Source organism: Callospermophilus lateralis, chromosome 1 (assembly GCF_048772815.1).
Source record: "Callospermophilus lateralis isolate mCalLat2 chromosome 1, mCalLat2.hap1, whole genome shotgun sequence".
NCBI classification, from domain to species: Eukaryota; Metazoa; Chordata; class Mammalia; order Rodentia; family Sciuridae; genus Callospermophilus; species Callospermophilus lateralis.
In genome coordinates this window covers 107,552,211-107,567,557 of record NC_135305.1, presented here as the reverse complement: position 1 = coordinate 107,567,557, position 15,347 = coordinate 107,552,211, and the positions used below count along the sequence as shown (strand labels likewise).

At 34.0% G+C, this 15,347-nt stretch overlaps 2 pseudogenes; both read right to left on the bottom strand.

Moving 5' to 3' along the window:
- Positions 1-10,255: 10,255 nt before the first annotated feature.
- Positions 10,256-11,140, bottom strand: LOC143406084 (heat shock protein HSP 90-alpha pseudogene; annotated as a pseudogene).
- Positions 11,141-11,142: 2 nt separating this feature from the next.
- LOC143397812 (heat shock protein HSP 90-alpha A2-like) lies at positions 11,143-11,873 on the bottom strand (annotated as a pseudogene).
- Between the last annotated feature and the right edge of the window lie 3,474 nt (positions 11,874-15,347).

Below are 15,347 nucleotides of genomic sequence, written 5' to 3'. Positions count from 1 at the left end.
ACTTGGTTGAGAATTTTTGTTTTTGCTTTTAATCAAGAAGAGATGTTGAATTTTTTCCAAATGTTTTTTCTTCATCAATGGAGATGATCATGTTTCCCCCCCCCTAATTCTTTCAATGTATAATATTATATAGATCATTATTCATACATTAAATGATCCTTGCATTCCAGAAATAAGTTCCACTTGGTCATGGTGTATGATATATTTAATATTATTCTTCATTAATCTTATATCAGTATTCATAAGGAAAATTGGTCTGTAATTTTCTTTTCTTGTAGTGCTTTTCACTTTAATATTGGAAAAATGCTGACCTCATAGTATCAGTTAGAGAGTGTCCCTTCCTCTTGTATTTTTTTTAGAAGAATTTGAGAAGAATTGGTGTTAATCTTCTTTGTGAACAATTTTACAATTACTTCATTACTGCTTTTGAATAATGTAGTGTGTCAAAAATTCTTACCCTATCTTTTACTTGATGTCTTAGATGGTGTATTATGTGTTTTGCCCACAATTTTGTACCTTAGGCATCCTGTGGTCTACTTGAAACTTTTATAATCAGTGCCTACCATTTTTCACTACATTGCTCAACTTAAAATTTAAATAATCTTATTTTCCCCACCTAGGCTCCAGGTAAAAAGCCCAGAGATAAGTTTTTCAGACAGCAACTAGACTAATTTGAATATTGCAAAGGTCTCTGTGGTTTACGCAAAGAAACTGAGAATTAATTTGCATCCTCCTCCATAATAAATTTATTTTGTACCAGGGAGAAATTGAAGGAAGAATGAATAAAAATGGCTGAAAATTTCCTACCAGTTTGAATGCCATATTTTGTTATTGGATATTCTATTGATTGTTGTAAACTTTGACTATATTTAAGAACATTTTTTTTTTAAAGAGAGAGAGAGAATGAGAGAAAAGACAGAGAATTTTTTAATATTGATTTTTCAGTTTTTGGTGAACACAACATCTTTATTTTATTTTTATGTGGTGCTGAGGATTGAGCCCAGAGCCCCGCACATGCCAGGCGAGCACGTTACTGCTTGAGTCACATCCCCAGCCCATTTAAGAACATTTTTGAAATTACATATTATTTTTATTTTATTTTATGTTTCTAAATGCAAATCAGGCCCTGAGATTGTATTCTACCATTTTTCTCATGTCACTTCCTGGAATCATCTTTTACTTCTGAAGGATAATTTTAATGGGTATAAAATTTTAAGTGTTTAACTTCTATGAGGATGTTTCAATATTTTGTTCCCCATTTCTTTCCCTGCTTATGTAATTTTTGATTAATAGTCTTTTGTGAATTTTATCTTTGTTCCAAAATAGAAAAAGTGTTGTTTTTCTTTACTTCTTCATTTTTTTCTTTTGGTTTCTGCAACTTAACTATGGCAGATTTAAATTTAGATTTTTTTTTTGTTCATTTTCATCTTTATTTTCCTTGCTGATCCCTGATCTATGGTTTGATGTCTCCTTAGTTGCAGAAAGTTCTTGATCACCATGGCAGTTCTGCACATTTCTTTTTCTTTTTTTCCCCTTCTGATACTCCAATTATATTTTCTGAAATAGTCCTAACTTTGGAAGTTGTGTTCTATTTATTTACTTTTCATTCCTCAGTTCACTAATTTCCTTTCTTTAATAATTCCAGTGTACTTATGAACCAAATAAAACTTCATTTTTTTCTTATAGTTGTATTCTATCATGTGTTGACTCTTTTGTCTCTCCAAACCCCATACCTTGAAACCCTAATCCACAATGTGATGTTATTTGCAAATGCAGTCATTAGGAGTTAAATAGGGTTGGAATTGTTCATAAAATTCTAGCCTTCATGGTGGGATTATCACTTTTAAGTATTCAATGCTTTCTTCACCCCTCTTCTGTCCTCTGCAAGGACACAGCAAAAAAGAGCACATGGGCAAGATTAAAACATTCCTCACCAGAAACTGGATTGGTCTGCACTTTTATCTTGATTTCCATTCTTCTAAACAGCAAGAAAATCAATTTCTGTTGTTTAAGCCAACCCAATTTCTGTTATTTTGTTATTGCAGCCAAGTTAAAAATGTAGATGTTTTTATTTTAGAGTGTTGGTGCAATGAGTATTTATAAATGTGAAAACAACTTTTCCATTGGGTAATGATTAGAGCTTGGAAGAATTTTGAGGTACATATTTAGAAAGGCAGATGTTAAGGTTCCAGTGATACTTCAGATAGAAGTAGAGAATATATTATTGGGAAATGGAGTTAAGGCTATTCTTGATTTAAAGTGACAAAAAATATGCTGATTTTTTTAATGGTTTGTCCAAAGTAGGACTTGTGAATAATGAAATTAGACATATAGCTGATAAAATTTATAAACTAGTCAAAAAGCAATGTAGTTTTTCCTAACCGTTTATAATAAAATGTCAGGGTAGTAAGAAAAAAGTGTTGAACAAAAGAAAGAAACAAAAAACAAATTTGAAGATTTGAAAAGTTCTCTGCCACTTCCCCATCATTCTGTAAATCAAATAAAAGAGGTTTCTTCTCATGGCTTAGGATATAACGGGATTTGCCATGCTAGTTGTAGACTTTCTTGGCTCCTGACATCATTTCTTCCCCTTCCCTTTTAGAATGGGAATATCTTTTTATGGTTATTACATTGTTTTCTTTTAAAAATCACATAACTTATCTGGCTTCAATAATTCACAATTATAGAGATTCCCCCCCCCCAGAGGATGGATCTGCCCTCTAGTCTCACCTGTATCTGATTTAGATGATATTTGGATGAGAGTTTGGAATATAGGGTTAATGCTGGAACAATTTAAGACTTTTGGATTGTTGGAAATAAATTATTAAAGCAAAACTTTGAAACCAAGAATTCTTTGAAATAAAAGGGTTTATTGAGTGAATGCAGATCCTAGGATAAGGTTAGCATCGAAGATAGATAGTAGATAGAAATATGTCAGCCAAACCTAAAGCCCAGAACATTTGCATTTTTTTCATACAAAAAATTGGGGAAAAGCAGCCCAAATTCTTTACATTGAACTTACATTGGCTATAGATGAATGGTGTGGGATAGTGTAAAGCAAGAAAAGCTTTAGGATAGAAGGACAGTTCATAAGATGTACTTGTTGCTTACAGACTGGTTGATATTAATAGTCTGGAAAGATATTACAAAAATCAGAAGCAGTTGTGGCATCTGGTGGTCAATCATGATTTAAATCAAGGGTTCAACATATATTCAGGAGTGTGAAAAAGGCTTCTATGGATTTGACCCTTAGCTGTTAGGTGAATAATTCTATCTCCTAGGCTCCAGTCTCTGTCTCTTTTAATTAAATTTAAGACTAGTCAGATTTTTTTTTTTTTAATCAGAATGTACTTTTCATGCAAGAAAGACATGAGTTGGGGGAAGGGGCCATGGCAGAATATTTAGAAGCGATTCTTTATTGTCCTTCCTCCTGCTTTTACAGGTGAATATCCTAACCCACAATGTGACTTCTTTGAAGATGGGTGTTTGGGGAGGTGATTGGAGTCATGAGGTCACGAAGGTGGGGTCCTCATGCTGGGATCAGTGCTCTGTTCCTGAAGCCAGTGTTTATTTTGCAACACATTTTTTGTCTGCTCACATTATCTTTTCTTTCATATTTCCAGTTTTTCCATTTAGAGTTCTTAACACATCAATCATAGATGAAGTCATTTCCTGATTTTTCAAACATTTATGTCATCATTGTGTCTAGTGGTATTGGTTGATTTATCTTTTTCAGACTGTTTTACACTTGAATTTGGATATCATTAGAGATTTTAGTTGTCAGCGGGATATAATGTGAAGGCAAATAGAAACTGAAGTAAATCCATTACAGAGTTTGAATTTACATAAGTCGTGCCAGGAGTTGATGTGTCTTTAATGCTTGTTGTATGCTGTAGGTTCCTAAGTTCTCAAGTTCCACTAATGTCTGTTTTGACGCCCTCTTGATTTTAGGCTTGTTTTAATACTTCTCAGAGAGGTTCTGCTTATGTAGCTTCTTTCATTTTTAATCTAGCATTTGTTTACTGAAGGTCAGTTGGGGTGATGGTAAGGTGTGAAGCAGCAGAATTCCATAATATGATTAAACCTCAATCTTCTAATTGACCTCTGTGTCTGAACTGTGTACTTCACAAAACATTCTCCAGTAGTATGGTATTTATGACTGTGCGCACGCATGCATGCACGAGCACATACACACACACAAACACACACACTACTCTATAGAGACAGGCAGGCAAGAATAAAGGAAATTCTTCCACAAAAGAAAGGATAGAGTTAAATGATTCCCCCTGGAAAGACTTTTGTTATGGGGCAGGCTCTGGGTCTATTTTATAGTTACTATTCTTCCATCCTTGGTCAGAGTCAAAAGGGGAACTGTCTCAGCTGTTAACCATGACAACATGTTGGAGTCCTAGATATAAAACCCATGAATAGGTGATTCCGCTTACAAGATTGCAACCCCCTGGAGTTTTATACTATCATTAGAGTCTACACTCAACTTCAAGCAATTTGTCAAAATTATTATTTAAATGTTTCTGCTTATGGTCCCCTATCTCCTATCTGAAAGCAGAAAGCAGTCCAAGATGTTACTATGGGATTTGTCTATCTTTTCAGTTTTCAAAATGACTGCTGGCCCTGAAAACTCAGGTATGGAATGAATCCAAGACAAGATGTCGATTTTTATTTGTTTGGCATTTAATTACAATATAAGCAGGAGTGCTAACTTCTAACTCTTTTATTTCACAGCAAAATTAAATTCCATTTGTTTTTGTTGTTCATTGAAAGTTTCCATTTTCCATGTTATTACCATCCACTCTCCATTTCCTGATTTCATGCAGAAATACAACCTTCATTTGATTGATTGTTAACATGGAATTTCTTGATTCTGACACATGCATTTACGAAATCTCCCTGAGAAGGTGTTGTAGAACTCAAACCAGTTGCACCTGATGATATACTCCAGGAAGGGATCTCTCTATTTTTTTCCATGTATCTCTGTCCTTCTCTATTTCTCCCTGGGCATATGGTTCTTAGTAACATATTCAGTTTTTGCTTCTGAAGGAATAGAACTTAACAGGCTAAGTTAAGTCCCAGGTCATTTGTTTACCAAACTAGAAGTAATTATTTCTAGGTTTTAGTGTTGCCTTCTCCTTCTCAAAGTCAAACTGTTGAAGCTAAAATAGTGTGAACTTAGTATGTAAAATATTAGAGGCCAGATATTGTTTAAGGCATAAGAAACATTGTTTACTTGGTTCTAACTTTTAAAGGAAATACAAGTGTCTTCAAGTATTTTATTTGTTGCATATAGCTCACCATTTCATTAGCATACCCATAAGAAACAAAATGAAATGAAATGAAATGAAAGCCACCTTATAAAAAATGGTTTTAAGTCTCCAGCATGAAATAAATAATAAATATTAAAAATATAGAATAAGATAAATAGCTTATGATGCAATTTCTCCCCCTGTGAATGTCTTTTTAACTGGCAGAAACTTTTAGTCCCCTATAGGTGTGGCCTTGATAATTCCATGGACATCATCATACTTTGCCAGCCATAATAGTGTTGTTCATTCTTTTCATTCTTTTTTTTCCCCATGTAGAAACCTGAGAGCCTGCATTTTCACCCCCAGCTGAAAACCTATCATTTTACTCACATCACAATGTATGTCAGTCTCATTGGATGTATGGCCATTGGGGTCACAATTGTCCACACAGAGCATTAAGGTTTGGACGTAGTAACTCCTTTATAATCTTGGCTTTACTTCCTATCACTTTGTGAGCAGTCTGTAAGGTCAAAATGAACACTCATCACTCACATTTTACCTCAGTTGACACAAATCAATACAGAGGAAGTTGTAAAAAATCTGCATGATCCCATACATCATTTTTATCTAGATAAAGTTCTTGCATCTTGATTTAAGAAAAAAGAGGATCAGAATTAGTTGTAGTAGTCTCAAAATATGTGAGTTAATCTTTTTTTGCACAATGGATCATACTCTACTTTATAATTCTTCAGATTTTAATGGATTAAACCTAGTTTAGAATGAATTTAAAGTACCCCTTCCTACTATTATATAGAAAATTATATAGCTGTTCTTCAATGCTAAATATAATGGGTTTTTTTTCATATTGTAGAAGTGGACACAACAGACAATTAGCTCTACCACCTTATTAATTGCAGGAAGAATGGCACAATGTCAAATATATTTAAAATATAATACTTATTTTGGCAGATGTCATCCAATATTTAATTGGCAGCTTTCCAACAAGTGCATAAAATATATAAAATCTATAAGTTCTCTGGGGCTAACTGTATCCAATAATTCATTTTGTGGTTCACTAAAAAGTGAAATTACTTAGCATAAATGTCCAGAGATTTAATTTAGTGTGCTTGTATATGGATTTTACTGCAATGTGCAATTTCAATCAAAAGTTATCAATAATAATATTGAAAATTCAATATTATAAAATTTCCATTCTTCAATTATCATTTTCAAGTTGTTGAAGACAATGTAGAACACTTTCCCTAAGATGAAATAACATTCTTTGGACACTCACTTCATTATTTAAAGAGGTAAAGAAACAATCTGTGTAGGAATATGTCTATTTATGCATTTTAATTTTTATAAGAACCTTAGAAATTTCTATTGTTGACTAAAAATCCATATTAATTTATCTGAAGCAAAATCTTTAGAAAAAAAATTATACTTCAACTAAGGCAGAAAGAAAGTTTGTTGTTTATAAAATTATTTATTGTTTATAAAATTATTTGTTGTTTTATTTAAATTATTTATTGTTTTTAAAATTATTTGTTGTTTATAAAATTATAAAGTTATTTATAAAATCAGAAGCACTGAATAACTTTTAAAATGGTGGTCATATATTTTATTAATGATATCTGAAAACTACTTAACCATTAGCAATCAGTGTTCTTAAAAGCTCAGACTATGATAAATTCATCTCATGTTTGAGAATTTACATGATTTTTATGTAATCATAATTGAATAAGCAAATTAGTCTTTTTTCTTACACATACCTTGGGTAAATAGTAAAGAAGTTAATAGGGGCATATCTAATTAACCAGGTATAAGGGATATTCTTGTATCTTTTTATATAGCTCAGCCCCATACATATGAATATGATTATGGTCATGATTTAAGGACAAAAGGATGAAGTATTCAAAATTCTCAACCACTGAAGAATTCAAATGACTTGTTAATTAGCCTTTTATGCTGTATTTAGAGTCACATGACAAAATATAAAGTAGTACTTTTTAATTGAAATAACATTATATATCTACCCACATTAATTTAAAAAAAAATCCAAATTGTTAAATTAATTGCCAGTCAAGATATTTAGATGATAAATAGCTCAAAAATTTCAGCAAATAAGTTTTGGGTTCTAGCTCTACTTTCAGTTGAATCCTAATTTTTAAACCATGGCCATCCCAAATTTATATCCTTTTTTGAAATCTTTTAAAATTTTCCATGGAATGGAAAGTTGACATTGTAATAACAGATAATTTACTATTTGGAAAGTGTTATTTGGATAAATAAAATATCTTCATATTTTTGGTTGCAAAAATGGAATATAATGTAATTATTTGGCCATAGCTAACAAAATCTCATCAGGTAAAACTATTTTCTTTAAAGAAAAAAGCAAAGTGAAGTTATATTTAAAAAGAAAAAAATGTATGCTGAGCTAACTGCCTGCTCATTAATTCCTATAACAGCAATTTTAAAGAAATAAATTTTGTAGATAAGTTTTCTGACACTACTTAGTAAACCATTTTAAATTTTAACCTTAGGTTAAATCTACATCTTTAAAGAATTATTTCTCTGGGCAATAATTTAGACTAGTCATTCCTAGAATGTATACTATTGAAATTTAACTTGGCATTATTCTATTATTTACTTTAAGGGACATTATAATAAATAGCTCTAGAAACTGATGATTATATGTACTTCAGCAATATCTAATATATCATTGTTTCTCAGAATGTACAAGAAGGCAGATTCCACAAAATTTGCTCTTTGTCTATGATTACAGAAAAGAAGAAATTCAGAATAAAGCATTCAAAAAGTATTATGGAATTGGGCTGGGATTGTGGCTCAGTGGTAGAGAGCTTGGCCTAGCACGGGCGGGACCTGGGTTCGATTCTCAGCACCACGTAAAAAAAATAAATAAAGGCATTGTGTTGTGTCCATCTACAAAAAAAAAAAAAAAAAAGATTCATTCTCATTCTCTCTCTCTCTCTCTCTCTCTCTCTCTCTCTAAAAAAAGTATTATTATTGTTGCAAAGTAATTTTATTTCTTTTCATTGTCGGTTATGTTTTGCCAAAATATTTAGGCATTATTAAAATTAAAATTGGCACAAAAAGTCATTCACTTTGGATAGATTGAAAAGAAATGAACTACTTCATAAGAATTCATAGACATTTATCATGTCTCCCCATGAGCAAAATTTCTCTATAATAAAATGGCAGCCTTCTGTTTTGTTACCTCACTTTTGTAGTTTGAATGCATAGTAAGTACTATAATCCAAAGACCTTGTGACTATTCCCCTTTGTCTTCTTCACCAGAGTTGCAGTTGTGTTTATCTTATAAGATGCCCATTGAGAAAATAAACAGAAATAGACTTGCTTGAATGCCTTATTTCTGAAAATGTATCCAGCATATCAAGGTTTCTGAGTCTTTCATGTTGGAAGTTTCCAGTGGGCAGAGGCTGTATCAAAATCATTTCATCACCAACATGATCAGAGAGCACCAATACTCACAAGAGGTAATGATCTGTGGCAAGCAATTCATGGTTTGCTACTGATTGCTGATTTTCAGAGAAGCTGCAGAGTTAAATGGGCAGAATCAGCAGATAAACTGCTGAAGGTATGCAGAAAGTGATTCACCTGATCAGTCTCACAAAGGTACATACCAGCATTTGAAGACCTGCCTTAGCAGTGGAGACAAGAATCAGAGAAATCAGAGAAACTTGTGACTTCATATTCTAATATTGCTTCCTTTTATTTATAAAATGGTGTGTGCATACTTTATTGGGTTCAGATTTCAATGCTCAGTTCTGAAGAGCACAAGAAACAACTGATTTTAAATCACTGAAATTATTCCAGCTAAAACAATATATTCTTGTAAGAGACATAACTTGCACAGGCATATTGCTTTCTCATTCCTTTTTGTTTTGAAGTTGTTTGTATTCATTCCAACTACTATTTTTCTACCAAATCTTCTGGATGAACCCCAAGTTCATTGTCTTGACCTTTATATTCTTTTTGGTCTTCTAAAAATTTTGTATGTATCGTTTTACACTCAAGTGTGATGGTTAATATTTTTTTAAAAGTATGGTCAGGAAAATTTTCAAATATTGGGAAATTTTAAATTTTCAAATATTTGGAAAACATTTCTTTGACTTGAAACTTCATTTCTTCAATTATATGGGCTTAAATTTAGTCCATTAGAAAAATTTGAATGTATAATGCAAATGCTCCTATGATTAATATGCGTCTAAAGCTACATTTAATACTTGATGGAAAATTACATTATAATGTAGAAATTTGTTGTTGTTATTGTTTTTGTTTTGACTTTTCTGCATTTTTTTACTCTTTACAGCCAAATGTTGACTTGGGTCTACATATTTCCATCTAGGAGGCTTACTGAATTACTTTTGAAGAGCTTTGTAACACACCTAGGGAGATTTAAGTTTTATTTCTCTAACTACTTTTCTTTGGAAAACAAGCCCTGGAGAGTTCCTCTAAGCCAGTTGTTTCCATTTCGCATGCTGAGTTCTAGAGGACTAGTACATTCACAATGGGTGAATATAAGGGATGGAAAATTTTAAAAATAGATCCTAACAAGATGGAACTCAAGCCATTTTAACAAATACTTTTTTTTTCTTTTAAACATCTAGGTCTATCTTAGAACACTTCTGGAACAAAAGAGATACAACTTGGTAACAAACACTTTAGACCACAAAGTTAACATTCAGTTACAGGTCTTAGAACAAACATCTCAACCTGTTAAAATAAGCCAATGTGAAATTGGAAAAAAGATTATTAGCTCTGCTTTAGTGCTTAAAGTATCACAGCATCACTTAAAAGAAATCTTATCTCCCCGTTAAATAGTTATTGTCATGCCATAAAGACTGTTTAACAAATATTAACAAAAACAAAGAACAACAACAAAAAATCCTTGAAAACGTATCAGGAATGAAGGTGAAGCAGGGAACACATGTATGAATGGTTCTTGAGGCTTAGTCTACTTCTTCCACGCGTGACGTATCCTTGTGTACTTCCAGGGGTGGTATCTCTTGGATTATAGCAGTGCTGGTGTCATCAGCGGTGGGATCATCCTTATCAATACCTAGACTAAGTTTGATCATCCTGTAGATCCTGTTAGCATGGCTCTGGGGATCTTCTAAACTGAAACCAGAAGACAGGAGTGCAATTTCATAACGGCAAGATAACCAGATCTTTTACAGTGTCACATGACTGGAGCAGGCCCTTACCACTCTAATGGAAATGACAATCTACCACTTTCAGAAGGTTTTTTCTGTTTTTTTCAGAAGGCACAACTCCAGTTGCTTTTGCCTTAAGGTCTTCATTAATGGAGTGGTCAGGGTTTATCTCCAGGTGTTTCTTCATTGCCATGTAACCCATTATCGAGTTGTCACTCACAGCTTGAGCTCTCATGATTCATTCCAAGTTTACTGTCCAGCCATATGTGCTTGTGATGATACAGCATGGGGAGATCACCAATCCATTTGACACAAACAGCTTTTCAACCTTTTACTCTGAGATGTCCTTCACGTTTTTGCAGATATTTTCAAACTTGGTCTCTTTTCTCTTCCTGTTTCTTCTTCTCCTCTTCAGCCTCTGGAAGCTTCAAGCCCTCTTTGGTGACAGACAACTAAAATCCTCCCTTCAAATTCCTTCAGCTTTTGGACACAGTACTCATCAATAAGCTTGATCATGTAGATCAGTTCCAAACCATGCTTCCAAAGACACTCCACAAAGGCAGAGTTAGCTACCTGGTCCTTGGTCTCACCTGTGATATAGAAGACGTGTTTCTGGTTTTGCTTTAGTCTGGTTCAATAGTCCTTGAGAGAGACAACCTCATCCCCAGAAGCAGAGGTGTAGTATCTTTATTTTCTTTTTCTTCAGCCTCATCATCATGACTTCTTTATTAAGTTCCTTCTTCACAAAGAGAATAATGGGATAGCCAATAAACTGGGGATATTTCTTCACAATCTCCTTTATTCTCTCCTTCAAGTACTCAGTTTCGTCTTCTTTCAGATGCAGATAACATTTGTACCATGACTCATTGGTTCCCCTGTGTCAGTTCTGATGGTGATGGAGAAGCGCCCCCTGTCAAGGACTCTCAGTCATACTACTCAGTCAGGATCTTTTTTCAAGCACCTATATAGAGTAAAACTTTCTAGGCAACTGGACACTCAGAATAAAAACCCACAATGAACTGGCAAATCATGGAGATGTTGTGCCAGCTTGCAAAGTCTCTATGAACGCTTTGGTCCCAGACTTGGTGATAATCCAAGGTTATTGATCAAATCAGACTTGGTCATCATTCCAATTCCAGTATCCACAATCTTGAGGGTTTGGTCTTATTTGTTAGGAATGAGGTTAATGCATAGCTCCTTCCCCAAGTCTAGCTTACTGAGGTCTGTCAAGATTTTGTATGATTTTGTCCAGGCCTTTTGAGGACTTGGAAACTAGCTTCGGCAGGAAGATCTCTTTGTTGGAGTAGGAAGTGTTGATGATTGCCAACAAAACCAACTGGGCAATCTCTACCTGGAAAGCGAAGATCTCCACTTGCTCCCTGGGCTGATCTTGGGTCTAGATCTCCTCCTGCATTTTGGCTAGGCAACCGCATGGGCTCCGTGGTATAGCAGCACCAGGATGCTGAAGCAAGTCTATAATGTATAATCTTAAAACTATGATTTGGAGCCTGTGCTAATATATGAGGGTAAATTAAGAAGATATAAACTATTCAATTTCTTGGGTATACCTAATAGAAATTTAGAGTATCTTATTTCATTCATTTATTTATTTATTTTTGTTTTAGACAAAACTCAAGACTTTTTTACTTTGTTTCTAAGTATTTCAACTCAAAAATTAAATATTATAATTTCAGAAAATTGTTGGTTGATTTATTTCAGTCCATAAAATTTTGAATATTTGTTTATTATTGAAAGCATTCTGTATATCCAAGGTTATACAACATGCATTCTTTTTTATTTGTTTGTTTTTTGGTTTTTGGGTTTTTTTTACTTTCATTTACTCTTATACTCCTCTACCATGTGTGGCAGACAAACCATGAGCTGAGTGCCTGTGACTTGTGCTTGTCTAATCCTTTCCTATCACAATGTGGGAAGCAGCTGTGATTGTGTCCAACCAAGAAAATACAACAAATGATGGAATAGCACAGCACACATATGTTTGCCTTTCTTTCCTTTTTTTTTTTTTTTTTTTTTTGGTGTGTGTGTGTGAGAGAGAGAGATGGAGTCTTCTTAACCTGCCCTCCTGGCCTGGTCTGAAACTTGCAACCCTATAGCTTCAGCTATACAATTAGCTGGGCATACAAGCATTAGTCACCATGCCTGGCTCACTACATTTTTAAAAATGTAAATTCTGTCTTAGCTATTGAAAGAAGGACCTTCCTGCTGATCTTGAAAAAGCATATAGTCAGCTGTGTTGTGAACTTTCATTCTCTTGACAAAGGATAAATCACATGGCAAATAAGCATGGACAACCTCACAGACTGACACAAGTCTCCAGCCAATACCCAGGAAGGAGTCAGATCCTCCATCACCCAGACACAAAAAAATACATTTGGGTAAGAGAGGAGACAGAAAGACTAGAGCATATTTAGTACCTTAACTTTACCCTTGTTAAGACCCTGAGCAAAGTACCCAGGCTTGGACAGAGTCCTGACCCAGTGAAAGTAAGATAAACATGCATTGTTTTAAGCCATTAAACAGGTCACTTCTTATATAGCAATGCAAAATAATTAAGCAGTGTTATTAAAAGAAATCAATAATTTTTAAGATTGCCTATTTTCCTGAGATTTTAATTTACAATAATTTGCATGATCAATTTTTAAATGGTGGGCATTTAATTTTCTAATATTTTCCATGAAGAATATTATTATTTTACACATTACAAATTATATTCATAGAAGGGAATCCCAGAAGTAGAGTTATTCAGTAATATTGCTGTACGTTAAGATTTTTATTAGCATCTCTGGTTCAGTTGTTTTCCCCCAATTTTTTCCTAGTTAAGATTACCAAAACATGAAAATGTCATAGCATTTTGTGCAAAGGTGTGTGTGTATTTGGGTTCATGATATAATATATATTAATATATATCTAATAATCAATCTTCTCTAAACACATATATTGATATGACTTTTCAGCTCCATTGGACAAATACCAGGGATCATAGTTATAGGATCATTTCATAAGTCTCTGTTTAGTTTTATAACAAACAGCCACACTATCTTCCAAAGAGACTGTACCAGTTTGCATTCCCACCAATAATGAGTGGTCCTTCTTGTTAAGAGTTCTTTGCATTTTTACTGATAGTAGATCAGATATTTATTTATGCAAACATTTTCCCCAGGTTTTGGCTTTTCTTTTCATTCTCTTGACAATGTCTTTCACAGAGAAGAAAGTTTCCATCATAATTTTTGTTTCTTTCATGAATTGTACTATTGGTGTCATATCTAAAAACTATCACCAAAATCATCATCCAGACCTTTTTCTTATGTTATCTTTCAGCAGCTTTAGAGTTTTGAATTTGTCAAGGAGTTCTGTCATCCATTTTGAGTTAAATTTTTTTTTTTTTTTGGTTCCAGGGATTGAACTCAGGGGCACTCAGCCACTGAGCTACATCTTCAACCTATTTTGTATTTTATTTAGAGACAGGGTCTCACTGAGTTGCTTAGCTCCTCACTGTGGCTGAGGCCGGTTTTGAACTCATGATCCTCCTGCCTCAGCCTCCTGAGCCACTGGTATTACAGGTATGAGCCAGCTTTGAGTTAATTTTTGTGAAAGATTTTGGGTTTGTGTCTGGATTCTTCTTTCCTATGTCATGTGGAATCCAATTTTTTCCAGAATCATTTGTTAAATACTATGGATTTAGATTAAGTCTTAAACTCAGATAGTATTAGTTTAACTCTGCACTTCTTCACCACTGTCTTGTTATTCTGAGTCTCCCCACCTCCCTCCGTCTCTCCACCCTAATTATATAAAGCAGGGTTTATTTAGAAAGGAGTAACATAGACTTCTCCCAGAAGGAAGAAGGGGCCATAGCTGGTATCCTGGTGTCCCAAGAAGCATTCTGCTCTTTTTATATGTCCTAGGATTGCTTTGTTCTCCTGCCCTCTTCCCCTTATCTCTCTCCCTCCTCCATATGTGACTAGGCCCAGGAATGCTCCCTGGGATGGCCAAAAGGTGGGAAACAAGTGGGCTGAAGGAGGAAGGGAAGGATGGAGCAGTCAAGAACACATTAATTAACAACCTTATAGCTCCCTATAGGGAAGGGCAATTCCTGGGACAGGTTACCTTAGCAACTGGTTGGAGCAGGGACAGGTATCCTGATAGGGTGGAGGAAGGGCTCTATCTTTTGACACTAGTGTTGTTTTTACATTTTAGTATTATAAATAATGGCTATGAACATAGATGCATAAATAAATCTTTGCAACCTAGCTAATTCATGTGGGTCTATATTCAAAAATGAAATTTCTGGATCATATGGTAATTATATTACTAATTATTTTGAGGAACAATCATATTTTTTTCCACGGTGTCTGCACCATTTTACATTCCTACTGACAATGCACAAAGTGTTTGAATTTTTCCATATCTCTGCCAATATTTTTCACCTTAGTTAGCTATAGTCAACCTACTGTGTGTGAGAGGCTACATTGTCAAAAGTAATTTTCACAAAAATTTTCTCACTCATAAAATTTCTATACTTTGACATATACTCTTATTATCTTCATGTTTGAAGTGTAGAAATTCATTTCTCTTAACTAAGACTCTTTTGAAGCAAGTATTTTAATCCTAGTCTTTTGGGCTGAAGTCACTGATTCTCTCAACCCTCTTTTACTAATTTGCCACCTCTCCATGGCATAGAAGGGCCTCAACATCTCAATAATCTGGTTAAGTGGCAGTGATTTTGACTGACATTAAAGGCTAAAGTTTCAACACAAGTAGAGAAATTCCAGCTTGAATAGCATAAATAATGTTCATGTTTCTCTCCACATTTTGAAGACAGTCAGTTCTTTTCAACTGCTTTTCAGAGAAATGTAGCAGGAAGCAAATC